The sequence below is a fragment of the Myodes glareolus genome, chromosome X (assembly GCF_982192425.1).
Source record: "Myodes glareolus chromosome X, mMyoGla1.1, whole genome shotgun sequence".
NCBI classification, from domain to species: Eukaryota; Metazoa; Chordata; class Mammalia; order Rodentia; family Cricetidae; genus Myodes; species Myodes glareolus.
This window is the reverse complement of record NC_142053.1, coordinates 144,654,510-144,674,549: the sequence shown is the minus strand read 5'-3', so window position 1 is coordinate 144,674,549 and position 20,040 is coordinate 144,654,510. Positions and strand designations below refer to the sequence as shown.

At 38.2% G+C, this 20,040-nt stretch overlaps 1 pseudogene; it reads left to right on the top strand.

Moving 5' to 3' along the window:
- LOC125417841 (plastin-3-like) overlaps positions 1-18,448 on the top strand; it is a 45,713-nt pseudogene extending 27,265 nt beyond the window's left edge.
- The last annotated feature ends 1,592 nt before the right edge of the window (positions 18,449-20,040 follow it).

Sequence of the window (20,040 nt, the reverse complement as noted above, 5' to 3'; positions counted from 1 at the left end):
TGGGTTCACCTTGTTATTTGGCTTCTCGAGGCTTGTGAACTCTAGGCTCAATGTCCTTTGTTTATGGCTAGAGTACACTAATGAGTGAGTACATACCATATTCATATTTTGGGGTCTGGGTTATCTCACTCAGGATAGTGTTTCCATCCATCTGCATGCAAAATTCAAGATGTCATCTTTTTTTACCACTGAGTAGTACTCTAATGTGTAGATGTGCCACACTTTCTTTATTCATCCTTCTATTGAGGGGCATCTAGGTTGTTTCCAGGTTCTGGCTATTACAAGTAATGCTGCTATGAACATAGTTGAACAAATGCCAGGCTAATTTCATTTGTATTTATTTTTATTTTTAGACAACGTCTCATTGTGTTGCCCAAGGTGGCCATGAACTTTCAATCTTTCTGCTTCACACTAGCTCTTTTATAGTGTCCTAGACCCTTATTCCCAATCCCCTCCTTTTCTTTTATTGATTTTTGAGACAGGGTTTGTCTGTGTAACAGTTTTCACTGTCCTGGAATTCTCTGTAAAGCAGAGTGGCCTTGAACTTACTGAGATTCACACGCCACTGCCTCCCAAGTGCTGGGATTAAAGATGTGCACCATCACTGCCCAGCCTACTCATTCTTGATATATAGTTCTGGCTATGTAGTTCTTGATATGTAGTCTTTCTATGTAGTTCTGGTTTGCCTGGATCTCCCTATGTAGACAGAGTTGGTTCCAAATTTGTACAGATCTTCTTTCTTCTGCCTTCTGAAAACAAATGTGTACTACCATGCACTGCCTTTATTGTCTCCATCCTTATTTATTTTTCAGAATTTTGATTGAGTTGCCACAGTAGTTCTGTGAACTCTGTACTATCAACAGCATTGCCTGTTTAGTACTTATTTTTTGATAGTCATCTATGCCACCAACCTAACAATTTTTTTATTATTCTGTTGCTTTTCATTGAGTGAACTACTGAGCTACCACATTATACCACAAAATTGGTTTGTTTTTTTTTTTTGATTGACTCATGAATCTTTGTCTTTATGCTAAGAATTGTAGTTGAAGAAGGGAAGTCCTTCAGCTTCTCTCTAAGAAAAGAACAAAGCCTTGCATCACAGTGGGAAATTAACAGATTTACTGATGCCCTTGACCCACACATTTTTTTAACTTAAAGTAGATTCAATGCATGCAGTACTGACTGTGTTTGGCAAGTGTGGCAGTTGATGTTTCATCTTTAGAGGCAGTATTGTAGCATTGCACAAACAAGCCAATTTCCTTCTTAACACTCACCGCCTAGGGGCAACCCTGTAGGTGATTGTGCACCAGCAGGACTTGGATACCAAAACTGGCAGGGGGTGCTGGGATTGAGACAGGGAGGCTTCAAAGCAGGGAGGAAGAACAATCTTTATTGTTCCCCAGTCTAGATCCTTGTATACTTTTAGGCAGCTGGCCTGAGACATGCTGAGCAGCCAGAGGACAAGATCAGGGCATCTTATACTGGGAACACTTCTGCAGAAAACCACTGGCCAGAAAGAATACAAACATCCTTGTTGATTACAAGAGTACAAGGAAGTTTAGCTGTCAGTAAGAGGGAGTGAAGGCAGACAGATCACAACAGTTAAAAGGAGATAAATATGCTTTTTCTTGAGCTCCCTGGAAAATTGTGAATAAATGAAACTCCTTTAATTGATAGATTTTCTAAGAAGTAGAGAGCAGGGATATTGCTAAAACCTTCCACAAAGCCATCAACAAGAAGGAAGGAATTTGTGCTCTGGGAGGAACTTCAGAGTTATCCAGTGACGGACCACAGAATTCTTACTCAGGTAATAATGGAATGGTTGTGCCTAGGTCAATATGGTGCACTTAGCAGGTTCCTACTGTATTGCCCTAAAAAGCTTGTTTCTCTAATTAAATAATCTAAGTAGTCTTAGTGGCATAACTGGTCTTGGGTCAGATATTTGCCAGAAAGTCAGGATAGATATTGGTAGCTTGTAACAGATAGTGAAATCTATGCAATGATAGTCCTTATTATCATGGACTTATGCAGTAATATAAATATTTTTAAATATTGTGTAACTTTCCTAAGTGTTGGTTATCCTGTTCTTTTGTTCTCACTAATTTTGTAATTGATTTCTAGTAGTGACTATGTTGCTTCCAAGTGTCCTAAGAGTATGATCACATATTTATGGTGTCTGATAGCAGAACGATACTGCAATTGTAGGTTTGGGAACCAAATGATTAACAGAAAGTTAACAGTAGGAACTGATTTATTCTTACTTAATGTAATTTTAGAGGAAGAAAAATATGCTTTATGTGAATTCAACAAAAATAAAGACAGAACATACCCAAACCTATGGGACACTATGAAAACAGTACTAAGAGGAAAGTTCATAGCACTAAGTGCCCACATAAAGTAAATGGACAAAGCTCACATTAGAGACTTAATAACACACCTGAAAACTCTAGGAAAAAAAGAAGCAGACTCACCCAGGAGGAGTAGAAGACTGAAAATAATCAAACTGAGGGCTGAAATAAATAAAATTGAAACACAAAAAACAATCCAAAGAATCAATGACAAAGAGCTGGTTCTTTCAGAAAATCAACAAGATTGACAAACCCCTATCCAAACTAATCAAAAGGCAGAGAGAGAACATGCAAGTAAACAAGATCAGAAATGAAAGGGGGGGGCATTGCTACGGACCAGCTAAGAGGAGCCACTCAGACCATGAGGGAATCAGGGCGAAGGACAGAAGATTTCAGGATACGGCGGAGGAATTGACAGGCAGACCACTCTCAATGTATTTTTGAAAATGCTGTTGCATTTTACTTATTCAGTGTGAGGTTTTTATATTATTACAAACAAATAACTTGGCAAAGGCATACATCATCAGATCATTAAAAAAAAGCATAGAACAGTTTACAAAAAGAATCTTTGAAAATGCTTTGACTTGGGCACAAGGACTTTTGCCCAGTCTGTACCAGGTGGCTGGCTGGGCTAAGTGACCTTGTGCTCAGAATATCTTGGGGTGTGAGAGGAAAAGGCCACTATCTTCCTGGGAAAACTTTCTGCTAGGAAATTTTAGACATGATCTCAAACTTGTCTGAATCTGGTTTCATACCATAAATCTCAACTTTCCTCCCTCCCCGACTCTCAGGGCCAGATGTTGTAATTAGCCTAGGTTTATTCTGGCCATAATGAAGGCTGCATAGGCCTCCTGCACGTAATTCTCAGGCAAACATCTAGTGTTGCTGCAGCTGTTTTCCTACAGAAGGCTTCTAAGGTTTCTCCTGATAAGAGCAACTCCTTTTGCTCCACATCATTAAGGAATTATTTTAACGATGACTTCCCTATTTCCAGAACTGGCTATTTCTTTAAAGGCTTTAATGAATAGGGGTGCAAAACTCAAAAATGTCCTCAGCAGTCTTGTTTGTATCCGCAACTGCCTGGAATAGTCTGATCTGTTAGCAATATGCAAGAATCACAAAGAACACACAGACAAGGGAAAAGACAGACATATAGCACCAAGTACAGTCAGGTCGAGTCAGTACAGATGGCGACTCAGGTGGCATTACACCACAACTGATTGCCACGGGGCAGCCCAGGACTCAAATCCGAGAAGCGAAGATCCTGATCATCTGGCAATATTTGTCCATCCAGTCAGCATTTCTGCTACACTGGCGAGACAGCCGTGGATGTAGCAGGGCATAACAACAGACACTGAGAAAATTCAAAGAATCGTTAGGTCTAACTACAAAAGCCTGTATGCCACAAATTAGGAAAATGTAAAAAAAAATGGACATTTTTTAAGAAAAATACTGTATACTGAAATTAAATCAAGACCAGGTGAGCAATTTAAATAGACCTATAAGTCGTGAGAAAATAGAAGCTGTCAACAAAAACCTCCCAACCAAAAGAAGCAAAGGAGCAGATAGTTTTAATATAGAATGATACCAGAACTTCCAAGAAGAGATAATATCTATTCTCCTTAATGTGTTTAACATAGTCAAAACAGAAGAGTCATTGACAAATTCTTTTTATAAAGCTATAGTTACCCTGATACCAAAACCACACAAAGACTCAACCAAGGAAGGGAATTACAGACAAGTCTCACTCATGAACATTGACGTGAAAATTCTCAATTAAATACTGGAAAACCTAATACAAGAACACATCAAAAAATCATCCATTATGATCAAGTAGGCTTTATCCCAGAGGAGCAGGGCTGCTTAAACATATGAAAATCTATCAATGTAAATCATATAAATAAATTGAAAGAAAAAAAAACATATGATCATTTCATTAGAGGCCAAAAAAAGCACTTGACAAAATTCAACACACCTTTATCATAAATGTCTTAGAGAGATAAGGATACAAGGATCATATCTAAATACAATAAAAGCAATATGCAGCAAACCAACAGCTAACGTCAAATTAAATAGAGAGAAACTCAAAGCAATTCCACTAAAATCAGGAACAAGACAATGCTGTCCATTGTCTATCTCCTCAACGTAGTGCTTGAAGTTCTAGCAATAGCAGTAAGACAACATAAGAAGATCAAGGGGATTCGAATCAGAAAGGAAGAAGTCAAACTTTCATTATTTGCATATGATATGATAGTATACAACAGTGACCCCAAAAACTCTACCAAAGAACACCTACAGCTGATAAATACCTTTAATGATGTAGCAGGATACAAGATCAACTCAAAATAAAATCAGTAGGCCTCCTATACACAAAGAATAAAGAAGTTAGAGGAAAATCAGAGAAACATCACCTTTCACAATGGCCACAAATAGCATAAAGTATCTTGGGGTAACTCTAACCAAGAAAGTGAAAGATCTATTTGACAAGAACTTTAAGGCATTGAAGAAAGAAATTGAAGAGGATACTAGAAAAAGGAAGGATTTCTCATGTTCTTGGACTGGTAGGATCAACATAGTAAAAATGGCAATTCTACCAAAGACAATCTATAGATTCAATGTAATTCCCATCAAAATCCCAATAAAATTCTTTACAGACCTTAAGAAAACAATAATCAACTTTATATGGAAAAACAAGAAACCCAGAATGGCCAAAACAATCCTATACAATAAAGGAACTTCTGGAGGCATTACCATCCCTAACTTCAAACTCTATTACAGAGCTACAGTAATGAAAACAGCTTGGTATTGGCACAAAGACAGAGACAATGACCAATGGAATCAAATCAAAGACCCAGATATCAATCCACAAACCTATGAACACTTGATTTTCTACAAAGGAGTTAAAATTATACAATGGAAGAAAGAAAGCATCTTTTAACAAATGGTGCTGGCATAACTGGATGTCAACATGTAGAAGAATGAAAATAGATCTATATTTATCATCATGCACAAATCTCAAGTCCAAATGGATTAAAGACCTCAATATTAATCTAACCACACTGAACCTAACAGAAGAGAAAGTGGGAAGTAGTCTACAACACATGGGCACAGGAGATCACTTCCTACATATAACCCCAATAGCACAGACAATAAGGGCAGCAATGGAATAAATGGGACCTCCTAAAACTAAGAAGCTTCAGTAAAGCAAAGAACATTGTCACTAAGACAAAAAGGCAACCTACTGATTAGGAGAAGATCTTCACCAACCCCTCATCAAACAAAGGTCTGATCTCCAAAATATTTAAAGAACTCAAGAAACTAGTTTTTAAAATGCTAATTAACCCAATTAAAAAATGGGGCACTGAACTGAACAGAAAATTCTCAACAGAAGTTCGAATGGCCAAAAGACACTTAAGGTCATGCTCAACCTCCTTAGCGATCAGGAAAATGCAAATCAAAACAACTTTGAGATACCATCTTACACCTGTCAGAATAGCTAAAATTAAAAACACCAATGATAGCCTTTGCTGGAGAGGATGTGGAGTAAGGGGAACACTCATCCATTGCTGGTGATAATGCAAACTGTGCAACCACTTTGGAAATAAGTGTGGTGGTTTCTCAGGAAATTCGGGATCAACCTACCTCAGGATCCAGCAATACCACACTTGGGAATATACCCAAGAGATACCCTATCATACTACAAAAGCATTTCTTCAACTATGTTCATAGCAGCATTATCTGTAATAGCCAGAACGTGACAACAACCTATATGTCCCTCAATGGAAGAAAGGATAAAGAAAGTGTGGTACATCTACACATTAGAATACTAATCAGCAGTGAAAAAAAAGCAATGGTATCTTGAATTTTGCATACAACTAGATGGAAATAGAAAACATTATTCTGAGTGAGATAACCCAGACCCAAAAGGGCTAATATGGTATGTACTCATTAGTGGATTTTAGCCTTAAACGAAGGACATTGAGTTCACAATGCTAGAAAAACTAAGTTGAACCCCAAAAAAGCATATATAGATCCTCCTGGAAATTGGAGGCAGACAAGATTGCCAGGCATAAGTTGGGAGCATGGGGATAGAGATGGGATGGGGAAAGGGGAGAGTGGGAGAGAGGGAAAAGGGTAGGATTGGGGAGAGCTAGGGGGAGTGGGATTGTTGAGATGGAAGAAAGGTTGATATGGGATTAGGAAAGAAGATATCTTAATTAAAGGAGCCATTTTAGGGTTGACAAGAGGCTTGGCTCTTAGAGGGGTTCCCAGGTGTCCAAGGGGATATCCCAAACTAGGTCCTTGAGCAGCAGAGGAGAGGGTGCCTGAACTGGCCTTGTCCCATAGTCTCACTAATGTCTATCTTGAATATCACCATAGAAACTTCATCTGGCAATGGATGGAGATAGAGACAGAGACCCACAAACGAGCACTGGACTGAGCTCCCAAGGTCCAGTTGAAGAGTAGAAGGAGGGAGAATATGAGCAAGGAAGTCAGGACCATGAGAGGTTGGTCCACCCACTGAGACATTGTGCCTGATCTAATGGGAGTTCACCAAAGCCAGCAGGACTGGGACTGAATGAGCATGTGATCAAACTGGACTTTCTGAATGTGGCTGACAATGGGGGTTGACTGAGAAGCCAATGATAATGTCACTTGGATCTGTCTCTACTGCATGTACTGGCTTTTTGGGATCCTAGTCTGTTTGGATGCACACCTTCCTAGACCTGGAGGGAGGGTGGAGGGCCTTAGACTTCCCACAGGGCAGGGAATCCTGCCCTCTCTTTGGACTGAAGGTGGAGGGGGAAGGGTGAGTGGGGAGCAGGAGGGAAATGAGAGAAGGGGAGAAAGTAGAAATTTTGAATGGTATTATTTATAAAGAAAATAAAAATAAAAAATAAAAAACAAAGCTTTGGATAAATAAAGCTTTGGAAAACAATCCCAATCGCAGACATGTTATACCCATAAACCCAAATACTGATGACTTGTTCAAAGCAGTTGGTGATGGAATTGTGCTCTGGTAAGATGCGAGTTAGTTTTGTCTTCAGAATTTCAAAAATAACCTCCACAGAATGAATGCATTTGGTTATGTGTGCTTGGCTGTTTAATGTCTGGAAAGGAGAGAGGACAATTACCCAGGTTTTGTCTTTTTCATTCAATATCTAAAGCTGTCTGTAAAAGTAAAAATCAGCCATGATGTAGAGATATCTTTATAAGATGGAACTCTCAGCCTCCTATTTCTCCTCATCACTGAGCAAACAGGACATTATAACTTTGTCAAACTTAAGTATGTCAGTATCTATTTATTCTGAAATACCTTAGGCTTCCAAAGGGAAAAAAGAGGCTAGCTTTCAATTCTTATTCTTCAGTGCCCTAAATCTGAAAAAGTGCTTTTGTCCCTGTGGCTGCCCCAAAGCCATCTGTATCTTGGCAAAAATGATGTAAGATTTTTTAACAGTGTCCATTACTGCTCCTGGTCTCAGAGACAGTTTTCCACAGTGGTCTAATATATGCTCCATGAAAATTATGGGTTTCTTTTTTTTTGGTTGTTCAAGACAGGGTTTCTTTGTATATCCTTGGCTATCCTGGATCTAGCTCTGTAGATCAGGGAGGCCTCACAGAGATCTGCTTGTCTCTGCCCCCTGCCTCTGCCAGAATTAAAGACATGTACCACCATGGCCTGGCTAAATTCTGTGTTTCTGTGCAAGCCCTCCCACTCAGTAAGCCTGTGGTTGGAGTCTAGTAAGTCAAACCCTTTACATTTCAGTTTCCACTGTGAGATTTATAGTACCATATACAATCTGAGCATCCCTAATGCAAAAACTCAAATCTGAAACTTTTGTGTTATTTTTGTTTATGTTTTATTAGCATAAGCTAATTATACACGATAATGGGTTTCATTATGAACTTTTCATATACATATAGTATACATGCAATCAATTTTGATCATATTCCTAAATATTGTCCTTTCCAATCTGTCTCTCTCCCACTCGTACTGATCCCTTCTGCTTCCCACTCACCCCCTTCTACTTTCTTATCTTATTTTTTTTAGTGACTCAGTGAGTTTCATCAAGATTACTTACAGAAGTAAGGGTTAAAGTTTAGTTACAGGAACATTGGAAAATTTTCAAGTTCTGATAGTGATGCCACAGTGGAATATTCCACAGCCGCCCTCAGATGACAAGTGATAATCAAGGCACAGGTGCTCCCAAAATACCTTCAGTGGCACAGAGTATGCCTAACATATTTATGGCCTTGGTTTCCAAACTTGGTACTACATTGGAAATGGTGGCATATGCCTGTAATCCCAGCACTCGGGAGGTGGGGGCATAGAGATGTCTGTGAGTTTGAGGCCAGCCTGGTGAACTACATAGTGAGTTCCAGGACAGCCAGGGAGATATAGAAAAATAAAAAGAGAAAGAAAAAAGAGAAACAATAACAAAATAGCATTAACACCACAAAAACACTAAAAAGCAAAATTTATATTCAAGTTGTATATGTGTATGTGTATATATTCATATGTGTATATGAAATATGAATAAAAATGTTTATTTGAACTAGGATACCCCTGTATGTTATTATGTATGTATAATATGCATTTTGGACATATATAGTTTCTTGTGGTGAACATAATGAAAGTCATCTATTACATTTTGTTTTATTTTTATGTGTGTGCCTACATGGGTTTATGTGTACCAAAAGTGTAGAGATACCTGTGGAGGCAAAAAAGGGCATAAGATCCTCTGAATCTGCACTTACAGGCACTTATGAGCTGTTCAGTATGGGTGCTAGGAAGCAAACCTGGGATCTCTGCAAGAATGGTAAGTGATCTTAACTATCTCTTCAGATCCAAATCTACTGCAGTTTTAGGATGAATGAGGGATATTTTATAACAAGTTTTAACAATGATGAAGATTTACAAACTGTTGTTGTTTGAGACAGGAACTCCTGTGTCTCAAGCTAGCCTCCAACTTGCTATGTAGTCTACACATGACCTTGAATTTCTGATTCTTCTGCCTTCATGCTCCAGTGCTGGGAATTAAAACTTCTCCATATCCCAATTGTGGAGTTCTAGAGGATCAAACCCATGGCCTCATGTATGCTGGTTAAGCACTCTAAAAAGTGAACTATTTCTCATAACTTTATAGACTATAAAGTAGATCAACTTTGTTTCAGCAAAATGATCAACCTTTCAGTTCCTGATACAATTGATGAGAGAGCAATCAACAAGAAGAAACTTACACCCTTCATCATTCGGGGTGTGCCATGTTCCCTGTGTCCTCCTCCATGACATCATGGTTTGAAATAGAGACCATAGAGTCTGTGTTCTATCTGCTATACTTTAATCCTCAGAGCAGCTCTGAGTGAGATACTGGATCTTTTATACAATGAACTGGGATTCAAAAAGGCTTGTAGAACTTGCTGAAGTTCACAGAGGCACAGATCCTCATTGAACTTTAAATACCTGTTTCTTTTATTATTACCTATTGTGTTACGATAGTGCCAAAATTTAAAAAAATGACTTAAGCTATTACTTAGCTGGTATGCTGAAGAGATGAGGCATTTTTCATTTTCCAGTGAGTGAGTAGGAAACAGATGATTTGAAGAGAGCAGAAAGTATGCTTCAACAAGCAGATAAATTGGGTTGCAGAAAGTTTGTTACCCCTGCTGATGTTGTCAGCAGAAACCCCAAAATTAACTTAGCTTTTGTAACTAATCTCTTTAAAAAAATACACAGCACTTACTAAGCCTGAAAACTAGAACATTGATGGGATTCTACTAGAAGGTAATGTAAAAGTTTCTGTAATGCTAATGTGCTGTCTGTGGCATAAAAACTCAGAGGCCTAAATGCTGTGATGCCAATCCAGTGAGTTGTTTTGTTCATTTGGCTTTTGCAAGAATCTGCTAAAAGCAGATGGAGTGCTGAGGGAGAACTGGATACTGCAGGGTGAAGATGCTGACAGAAATAAAATTTGCAAATAAAATTGTTATTGTGGCTTAGTGCCACCACTCTTGTCTACCAAGACTAAAAAAGAATATTAAAATTCAGGGTACTATCATGAAATCGGTTAGTAAACAAATGTTTTGTTTCAATTTTTACTGATATATCTTTTTTGGTAAGGCATGTTTGAGTTTTATTAACCCCCACATTTATTTATTTGGAGAAAAGGATCTTTTGTTTTGTTTGTTTGAGTTTTTTAACCTGACAGTCATCTGTTTTGAGTCAAGCATTCCATGTGTCTCAGGCTGACCTCAAACTCACTATACCATAAAGAATGACCCTCAGTTTCTGATCTTCCTGCCTCCAAGTGCTGGGATTACAAGTATCACCTGCAGTTTTAAGAGTGTTGCACTCTAGCAAGCACTCTACAAACTTAGTTACATTCTCCAGAACCTTGGAAGTGGTCGTGAGACAGTGTCTTATCTTATAGAGGAAACTGGTCTGAAACAAATTACATAGTCTAAGATTGGCCTCGAACTCCTGGCACTCTTTTCTTCAGCCTCATGAAGTCTAACTAGATTATCTTTTTAAACTTCTAACCAGAAAGATATGACTATATGCTGAATTAAACTATGTTTTAGTGTATTTCAGTTATCCATAGTCACAGTGGCATATTATCATGTGGTAATTATTAGATCAGAATAAAGCACATAAAATAAATGAATATATGCACTGGTCCTCTCTTTTTATATTGAAGACATTTAATGACTGAATGTGTTTTTGTGGATGTTTTAATAGGAGAAACTCATGAAGAAAGAACCTTTTATAACTAGATGAACTCTCTTGGTGTTAATCCTCATGTAAATCATCTCTATGCGTAAGCTACCCTACTACTATTATGAAGTTATGAACATCATGAATGGATTTAGCATAAATAATGACAACGCTGAAATTTTCTGCATGTTCATTTGTAGCAACTATTCATATTGCCTATTAATATTTCATATTAGTGATTTCAGCCATTATTTTCCTAATACATGAAAGTCCAAATTCTTTCTTTGCCTGGTCATTGGTAGTAAGAGATAGAATATATAAATTTCTTGATAGTACCTTAGGAAACAGGTACTTTGGGTTTCTTAAACAGTCTGGGAATAGTTGTAGCAGACTACCCATGATTCCCTAAGGCCTTTAGCTTCCTGGCTGGACTATTTTTGCTGAAATGTAATGGTTTGTATCCTAACTGTATTCACTTTCTTCACTATTTTCCTAAATTATGCCACTCACTACCTACTAACCCTAGTATTAGTTTTATTCATTGCATTTACTGATTGAGGAAAGTGTGAGTCGTGGGTATTGTGACTTTATAGATTTTGTTTGATTTATGTTACTCCTTACAATTACTGATGAAGCTATGTTTTGAATTGTTATTGACATGCAAAATGCCCTGGTCATCTTATGGCTAAATGAATGAATTAAAGTTCCTAAGGACTGGAATAAGGTTAACAAGCCTCCATACCCAAAGCTGGAAACCAACATGAAAAAGGTAGCAAATCTGGAATCTGATTCATTTATTTCTTTTGTCTTAAAACCTCTTGACCATAAGCTGCTTCTTGAGGATAGGAAATGCATCTTTAGTTTGAACAGACTCCTACCATTACACAACACACACCCACATGCATGCACACACACATGCCCTGGGCGTACACACACACACACAGGGTGGGGGAGACAGAGCTCATGCAGATTGAACAAATGACAATCTTTAACAATTTCTTTCTTTAAAACATTTGCAGCTAGAAAATTGCAATTATGCAGTTGAATTAGGTAAGCATCTGGCTAAATTGGTACGGGAGAATTGTCTGTATTCTGTCAATCATGTTTTAAATAAACACTGATTGGCCAGGCAGGAAGTATAGGCGGGTCAACCAGACAAGAAGTAGAGGCAGGGCGATGAGAACAGGAGAATTCTGGGAAGGAGGAAACCCATTCCTCCCAGTCCTGCCCAGGCCACAGAAGAAGCAGGACATGACCTGCCCTGCTGAAAAAGGTACTGAGCCATGTGACTAACATAGATAAGAATAATGGGTTAATATAAGTGATAAGAAGCCTGAGCTAATGAGCCAATCAGTTTATATCTAATGTAGACTCTGTGTGTGATTTTTGCTGGAACTAAAAGGCTGGGGGACTTGGCAGGACAGAAACCCCAACTGGCAGGACCTCATGTTACATTAAATTCTCCCTGATTGGCATTGAAGGACAAGACCTGAATGATGGGAACCCAACCTTGACTTTGGCTTTAATCTGGCAGCTGATAAGAAGGTATTCTGTACAGTACTGGCCATTGAACCTTCACAGTAATACAGGTCTATGAATTCACCCTTAGTATATTTTCACAAATTTAAATTAATCATTTAGTTCATGAAATACACTTTTGAGCATATTGCACTTAGACTCTGAAAAAAGGTTTCTGAGAGTGTATGTTGGATCTTCACTGGGAAATACCTCCTTGTGTGTTAGAACTGTCGTTGTTGCCTATCTTTCACAGAAGTCTGCCATGTAGACTTCAGTCTGATGCAGGGTCACTCAAGAAAATTGTCATATGGGTCGGGCAGTTGTGGTACTCACCTTTAATCCCAGTTCTCAGGAGACAGAGGCCAGGAGACAGAGGCAGACAGATCTCTGTAAGTTCAAGGCTAGGCTTGTCTACAGAATGAGTTCCAGGACAGGCTCCAAAGCTACCCAGAGAGACCCTGTCTCAAAAATCCAAAGCAAACAAACAAAGCTAGGTATGGCTCTAGCTCAGTGGTCCAGGATATACTTAGCCTGCATGAAGGTTGTTCTCAGATCACCAAAACAAATAACTTGTCAGAAGCCCAGAATGGTGACTCAAACTTGAAATCTAAGCACCTAGGAGTCTGAGGAGGAGGATGGCTAGTTGGAGGCCAGCTTGCACTACATAGAGAACTGCAGGACATCATGAATTCTAGAGTGAAAAGCTGACCCAAAGGAACAAACCCCCCAAAATTATGAGAAGAAATAGAAACATTTATATGTATCCAATTGAAAATGAAGATCTGGGCCAGCAGGGTGACTCACTGGTTAAAGGCTTTGATGACCTGAGTTCTGTCCCTGGAACTCACATAGTGAAGGAAAAGAACCATCTCCTGCAAGTTGACTTCCATAGGGGTACTATGAGATACATGTATCCACATAGATATAATAACTATAATTTTTATATTTTTAAGAAATTGGAGAGTCTTTTACTTTGATATATTTTTAATAATTATTTGAGAATTTCATATATGTATACAATGAACCTTAATAATATCCAACCCCCTCCAACTCCTGCTGGATTTTCCCCATTTCCCCTTCCTACTTTAGTGCTTTTTTAAATGCCCACTGAGTTCAATTAATGCTGTCCATATGTACACAGTGTGGAACAATCCATTTGGAGCATGGGATACTATTAGGAGCTACACCCCATTATAAAAATTTGGCTGTCACCCAGTAGCATAAACTGCCAATGATCCTGTGTGGCGCTTCTGCAGGCAACAACAGCCACTATCGAGCTGTAAGTGCAACAATTCCAGATGATGCTGTTTCTCAGCATTTCTTTCTTAGTTCTGGCCCTTACAATCTTCCTAACAACTTGGAAAATGGACATCTCTTAAAAATAACACCAAAAACATTCATTATGCCTAGGTACCAGCACAGGGTATGAGGTGTATGTGTGTGAGTATGACATGGCTCATACTGTTGTCTCAAATGAAGGTCAGAGGTTAACTTTTGGGAATTACCTTTTGCCACCCACTCTAGGATCTGGGAATGAAATTCAAAATGTCAGACACAGGCATCAAGTTGCTTTATCCACTGAGCCATCTTTCCAGGCCCCATGAACTCTCCATGATAAAAGTGTGCATGAGACACTTTTCTGATGTTTGCATTTTTCTTTTTAGAAAAGACTGTGACTTTCTTTGCTGATTCCCTTAGATACACCCTTGATGTTCTGGAAGATCTTGGAGAAGGTCAGAAAGTGAATGATGACATCATTGTAAACTGGGTGAAATGAACATTGAGTGAAGTTGGAAAGTCAACTTTCATTCAGAGTTTTAAGGTCAGTATACTGCTTATTATACATTATATTTTTTAGATAATAGCAATTGTTTTAAGGACAACTTTGAGTTTCTTTGTAGGAATTATTTTTGAGCTACACTAAGATTTTTCTTTCCTTGTTTAGGCTTATATAAAGAAACACAAGTTAATTTGTAAATAGTGAAATTCTTAGGTTTGTTGTTCCCTTTTTTAAATAGGACAAGACAATCAGCTCCAGTTTGGTGGTTGTGGATTTAATTGATGCCATCCAGCCAGGCTGCATTAACGATGACCTTGTTAAGAGTGGGAATCTTACTGAAGATGACAAGCACAATAATGCCAACTAAGGGCAATCATATCATGTTGTACAAAGAACACTGGTATTATAGCCAGTGAATCAACTCTAATTTAGGTTTTCTCCCTGGATAGTGATGGCATCTGTAAAAGATGTCTTTACTTTGAATGACTTTATTGAGATCCATTTCACAGACATACAATTCACTCATTTAAGTAACAGAACCTTCCTGAGCATCACTAGTCATTGTCACTGCACTCTACTCCTGAGCACCCAGCAAACAACTTAGATTCTAGCTCTGTATTTGCTAATTCTTGATTATTTCAACTCTTCACTATTTAACATCAATTATACATCCCTGTCACAAACATCTATCTGTCGTCTCCCTCCACATAAATACCCAAGCCTTTGTCCTTTAGTGAGAAGAATAGCTTTGTGGAGCCCACACAAGACCATGAAACCTATATAGCCTCTATATGAATGCAATTCTATAATTTGCGACAGCATGGGTAACCATGGAGATGATGTTAAATGTCAAACACGAAATACAAATATGGTTTGATCTTATTTCTGTGAGGAGAAATATCATTTTCAACCTATACTGTTATTTTATGTGTGGGGGTGTTTTGACTACAGGTATGTCTATGTACCACTTGCGTGTCTGTTGCCTGAATAGGCCACAAGACTGTGTCTTATCCTCTGAAACTGGACTTCCGGTACTTGGAATTTAACATGGGTCCTCTGGAAGAGCAACCAGTAAGCCATCTCTCTAGCTCATGAGGGAAATATTTTTAAGCTTCGAGTTCATCACACACACACACAAAAAAAATAACGATGAAGAAAACTTTCTAATTTACAGGGTTCAAAGGTTTAAAATTAATTTAAGAAAAATGATAACAGCCACCAAAATGGATCAGCAGGTAAATGCTCTTACTGCAATATCTAATTACCTTTATTTGATCCTCAGTACCCACATGGTGCAAACCAAGAACTGACTCCTACAAGTTGTTTCCTAACCTCCATGCATACACCATAAGTAAGCATCCCACATACACAGGCACACACAAATAAATAAATAAAATCTTTAAAATTTAAGTGTATAAGAACAAAATTAAGAAACCAGACATTGTGGTATAAGCCTAGAAGTCCAACTACCCAGGAGGGTAAGGCAGGAAAAGGGCAAATTCTAAGCCAACCTACACAAAATAGCAAGACTCAGTCTCAAAATAGGAAAACACACAAGAAAGGACGGGGTATAGCTAAGTGGTATGGAGCTTGCGAAGAATGAATGAGACACTGGGCTCCATCCTTAGACCTCACCCCACCCCATTTTAAGAACCATGTATGTTGGGTGTAACGACATACAGCGCTAATCTACGCATTCTGCTGTCTGAGGCAGAAAGATGATTTCAACAGCAACATGGGCTACACAGTTTGTCACTGTTAAGAAACAAATAATCAACAAACAAACAAAAAGAAATTAACAATGTGCCTGACCATCAATATTTTCAACACTTGCTTTAGGGGATTATTGAAACAATTTAATGCAAATATATATGAATTTCAAACAAGGCAAAGACAACGCTTACAAGGATGACTAACCATACTTTAGAGCGTCTATATCTTTTATTTTATTTAAACTCATTATTCAATTATGCCTCTGTTACTTACTATGAATCAAGGACTCTTGCAATATACATTGAGTTTCTCTTCTTCAGTCCCCAAATCAGCAAGTCACATTTACTAATAGAAGCCTGAGTCTTGGAAGTTCTTTACATTATAGCAATATGTAGGCGTTTCCACCATTTCTTTCCTTCTTTACTAAAGACAAGACTGTGCTGTAGTTTACTGGGTGACCCATGATAACTCTACCAATACATGCTGATAACTAGTCCTCAGCAGTGCTTTGTAGGAAAGCAAAGATGCTGCCCTGAAAATCATAGAAATTATGCACCTCATTTCTTTCTTCTTTGAGAAGTATTTATACTGAAAATAATGCATTTTAATATCCATAAAGATTCTGGTAGCAGTATCTACCGGAACAGGTCTGATCCTGTTCTTCTAGCTGCACGTCAGTCATTTTATCTTATACTTTGCCTTTCGTTGGCCCAACAATTCTCTATGTAGCATGCAGATCCTCACCTCTAGCTCTTGCTTCAGGATCTGGAAGTACCTGGTACATCGACCTAAGCACTTGAGTTTTATTTCTGGCACTTAACAGTTGGGAAGTAACACACACAATCCCTGAGTTCCATTCCCAGCAACATGCTCACAAAAGAAAAGTAACTGTTACCTCATTTGAGAATTTCATAATTGATTGTGCAGTCATCCTCCCCATACACACGCTCTTTGTTCTTATATGACATCAGTGCTTAAAGCTTTTGTTTTTACTCCATATTTAGAAGAAATGAGCAAATAAAGTCCATAAAGATTCCTGTAGATATTGGAAATGCTTTCTGGATCATTTGAGGTTTGATCCTGCCTGTTCTTCTAGCTGCATGTCGGTCATTTTCTGTTATACATTGCCTATCCTTGGCCCAACAATTCTCTGTGTAGCATGCAGATTCTCACCTCTGGCTCTTGCTTCAAGATCTGGAAGTACCTGGTACATCTTACATGAAATTTTAATATAATTTGGAGCTTGAGGCTCAGCTGCTAAGATCTCATGCTGCTCTTACAGAGAACTTGAGTTCAGTTCCCAGCACCCACATGGTGGCTCACAAATCACTGTAACTCTGCTTCCAAGAGATCTAATGCCCTCTTCTGACCTCTTAAATCACCAGGAACACATGCAGTGCCCATTCTTGCATGAAGAGAACACACTCATTCACATAAAATTCAATAAATAAATCTCATGTTTTGATTTAGCATAAGTTCAAAATCAATTCCAAACAAGAATAAAACAGAAAACAAATTGTTACTTTCTGATTTCTGAAACAATGTCTCACTGTGTAGTTCTGACTACTTTCAAACTTACAGGGGCCCTTGAACCTCAGTCTCTGCCTCCAGAGTGCTAGGGTAATAGGATTATAAGCATGTGCCACCATGCCTAATTCCCTGATTTGTACTTTAAATGCAAAAATTTTGTATCCCAGTTGCCAGATTATATAAGAGGAAATAGATGGTGTCCTTGGGACTGGATTAAAAAACATTGGCTGTTCTTCTAGAGGACCTAGCCTTAGATCCCAGTACCTACATGGCAGCTCACAACTTCCATAACTACAGTTTCAGGGATCCAACACCCTCACACATGCTGGCAAAACACCAAAGCACATAAAACAAAAATAAAAAATCATTTTAAAAATTCAAAGGTACCTTTGACAAAGAAGAATCTCATCTTGATTTTTGTCTCTTCAAAAACTAGGTATGCACTGTCAATGGCTAGCAGAATCGGAGTCAGAGTATATACTCTCCCTAAAGACCTTGTGGAAGTAAAACCCAAAATGGTCATGACCGTGTTTTCATGTTTGATAGACCAGGGGATGAAAAGAGTGTAAAATAACCAATTTGAATAGAACCAACCTTACTCACCGTGCATGATTAGCCAGTCAGCTATTGCCAGGTGAAGTGCTTACAACTTAAGGTATTTGTGGTCATTTAAAGGACTTTCAGTTTTGATTAACAAGACTAGCTCATCGTGACAGCCTTCTGGAAAGACTTTTAGTAACAAGCAATTCCTCTTTCCCTTCAAGCTGGATCTGTCCAGCACACCCAAACATGTTCACAATGAACCATCTGCTCTCTCCTCCTAGAATGCTGCCCTTGATATTTCCTGTCATTGTGTATTATCTCTCCATGTATCTTTTTACTCTTAGGATGTCCATCTCTTGAGACTTGCTTACATAGGGAGATAGGACTAGTAATAACTTGCCATTTTGCTAACCAAGACCTACCAGTTCTTACTGAAGAACTGTGGTCAGATACTATGTGTCCTTTGCTTACTTTGTAGTGCTGAAAATCTATTGAAGTAACTGATTGTGTGGAATGTACTAGACGCTTTCTCATTCATTTATTCTTAAAATCAGCATCTTTTTAAGTATTCTTTCTACATGATTGTTTTTGTACATTTAAGAATATTTTGTTTACAGTCAACAAGTCTGCTGATTTACTACATTTTTAAGGGGCTTCAAGTAAATATAAAAATAAGCATAAACTATAGGTGGAGGAAAATGGACCATAAGGTTGTATTTCCCCCTCACACCCAGGCTCAAAGCAAATGAAATATTTTGTCTTCAAAGAGTCAGTTCGACACTTGCTTCTTTGGTTTGAAAACATTATCACAGAACACTCTTTCGATCTAAAATTCTGCTGAACACAATACTTAGGAGGAAGAAGTGAACTCAGAATTTAGATGATGATTCAATAAGCAAAGAATTTCAAGTTTAAAATAGATTTTTAAATTCAACACCTAATAACAGAATGATGTGGTTATGAAAAAGAGAAAGTATGTATGTCAAACTTGATGTTCTCTTGCTTTGCTAAGCTTTTTGCTATAGTTCTTGAGGTTATTATGTTATTCTAACTCTGAAAAGTGGTATAAATTTGTAGCATCTTTGTAATCCAAATAAAGGCATTTGCATAATAATTAGTCTCTGGGTTTTTTATTTATTTGGTTTTAAAGGTTTGTTTTCATTCCTATTGTGTGTTTGGGGGTGGATGCCTGTGGCCTGCATAGAGCACTGTTTCCCCTGGTTCTAGAGTTACATACGGGCTGTTGTGATCTGCTTGATGAGGGTGCTGGTCACCAAACTTGGGTCCTTTGAAGGATCAGTAAGTGTTCTTAATGACTGAGCCATCTCTCCAGTTCACTGTTTTGCTTATGAGATAGGTCTCCCTGTGTACTTCAGGATGGTTTTGAACTTGAGTTTTTCCACTTTGGTTTCCCTAGTGCCAGTTTTGCAGGTGTACCTGCCATAAGTCTCCTCTTGGTACTTCTACCCCATACCGATAAGCCTATGTTGACCTAAATTTCCTCTTTTTTCTGTTACATTCTATAAAATCATTTGTATTAAGTGTGAATATGAGCCTGAATTAGAGGTGTGCAACTAAGGACAGTACAAAAGAATGTACATGTAATGGTTTCCTCTAATTTACCAGATATTTTTTGGTAAGAGTACACCACTCAGTAGGAGAGAACATTATGTTCAAAAGGTATTGGGTTCAATCCCCAATCCCCTCAAAATATTTTATCCATTGTTCCCTCCTTCTTCATCTTTAATCTTTTCAGTGTTCTTTAATGTACAGACCTCGAAATGGGAGAATCTGACAGGCCAGGGAGGAGAAATGATTAAGGCAGGCCATCTTAACCTCTATACAGTTGTCACTGGGTTTGGATAACTTTCTCTGAGAGGTTAGGTAAGGTG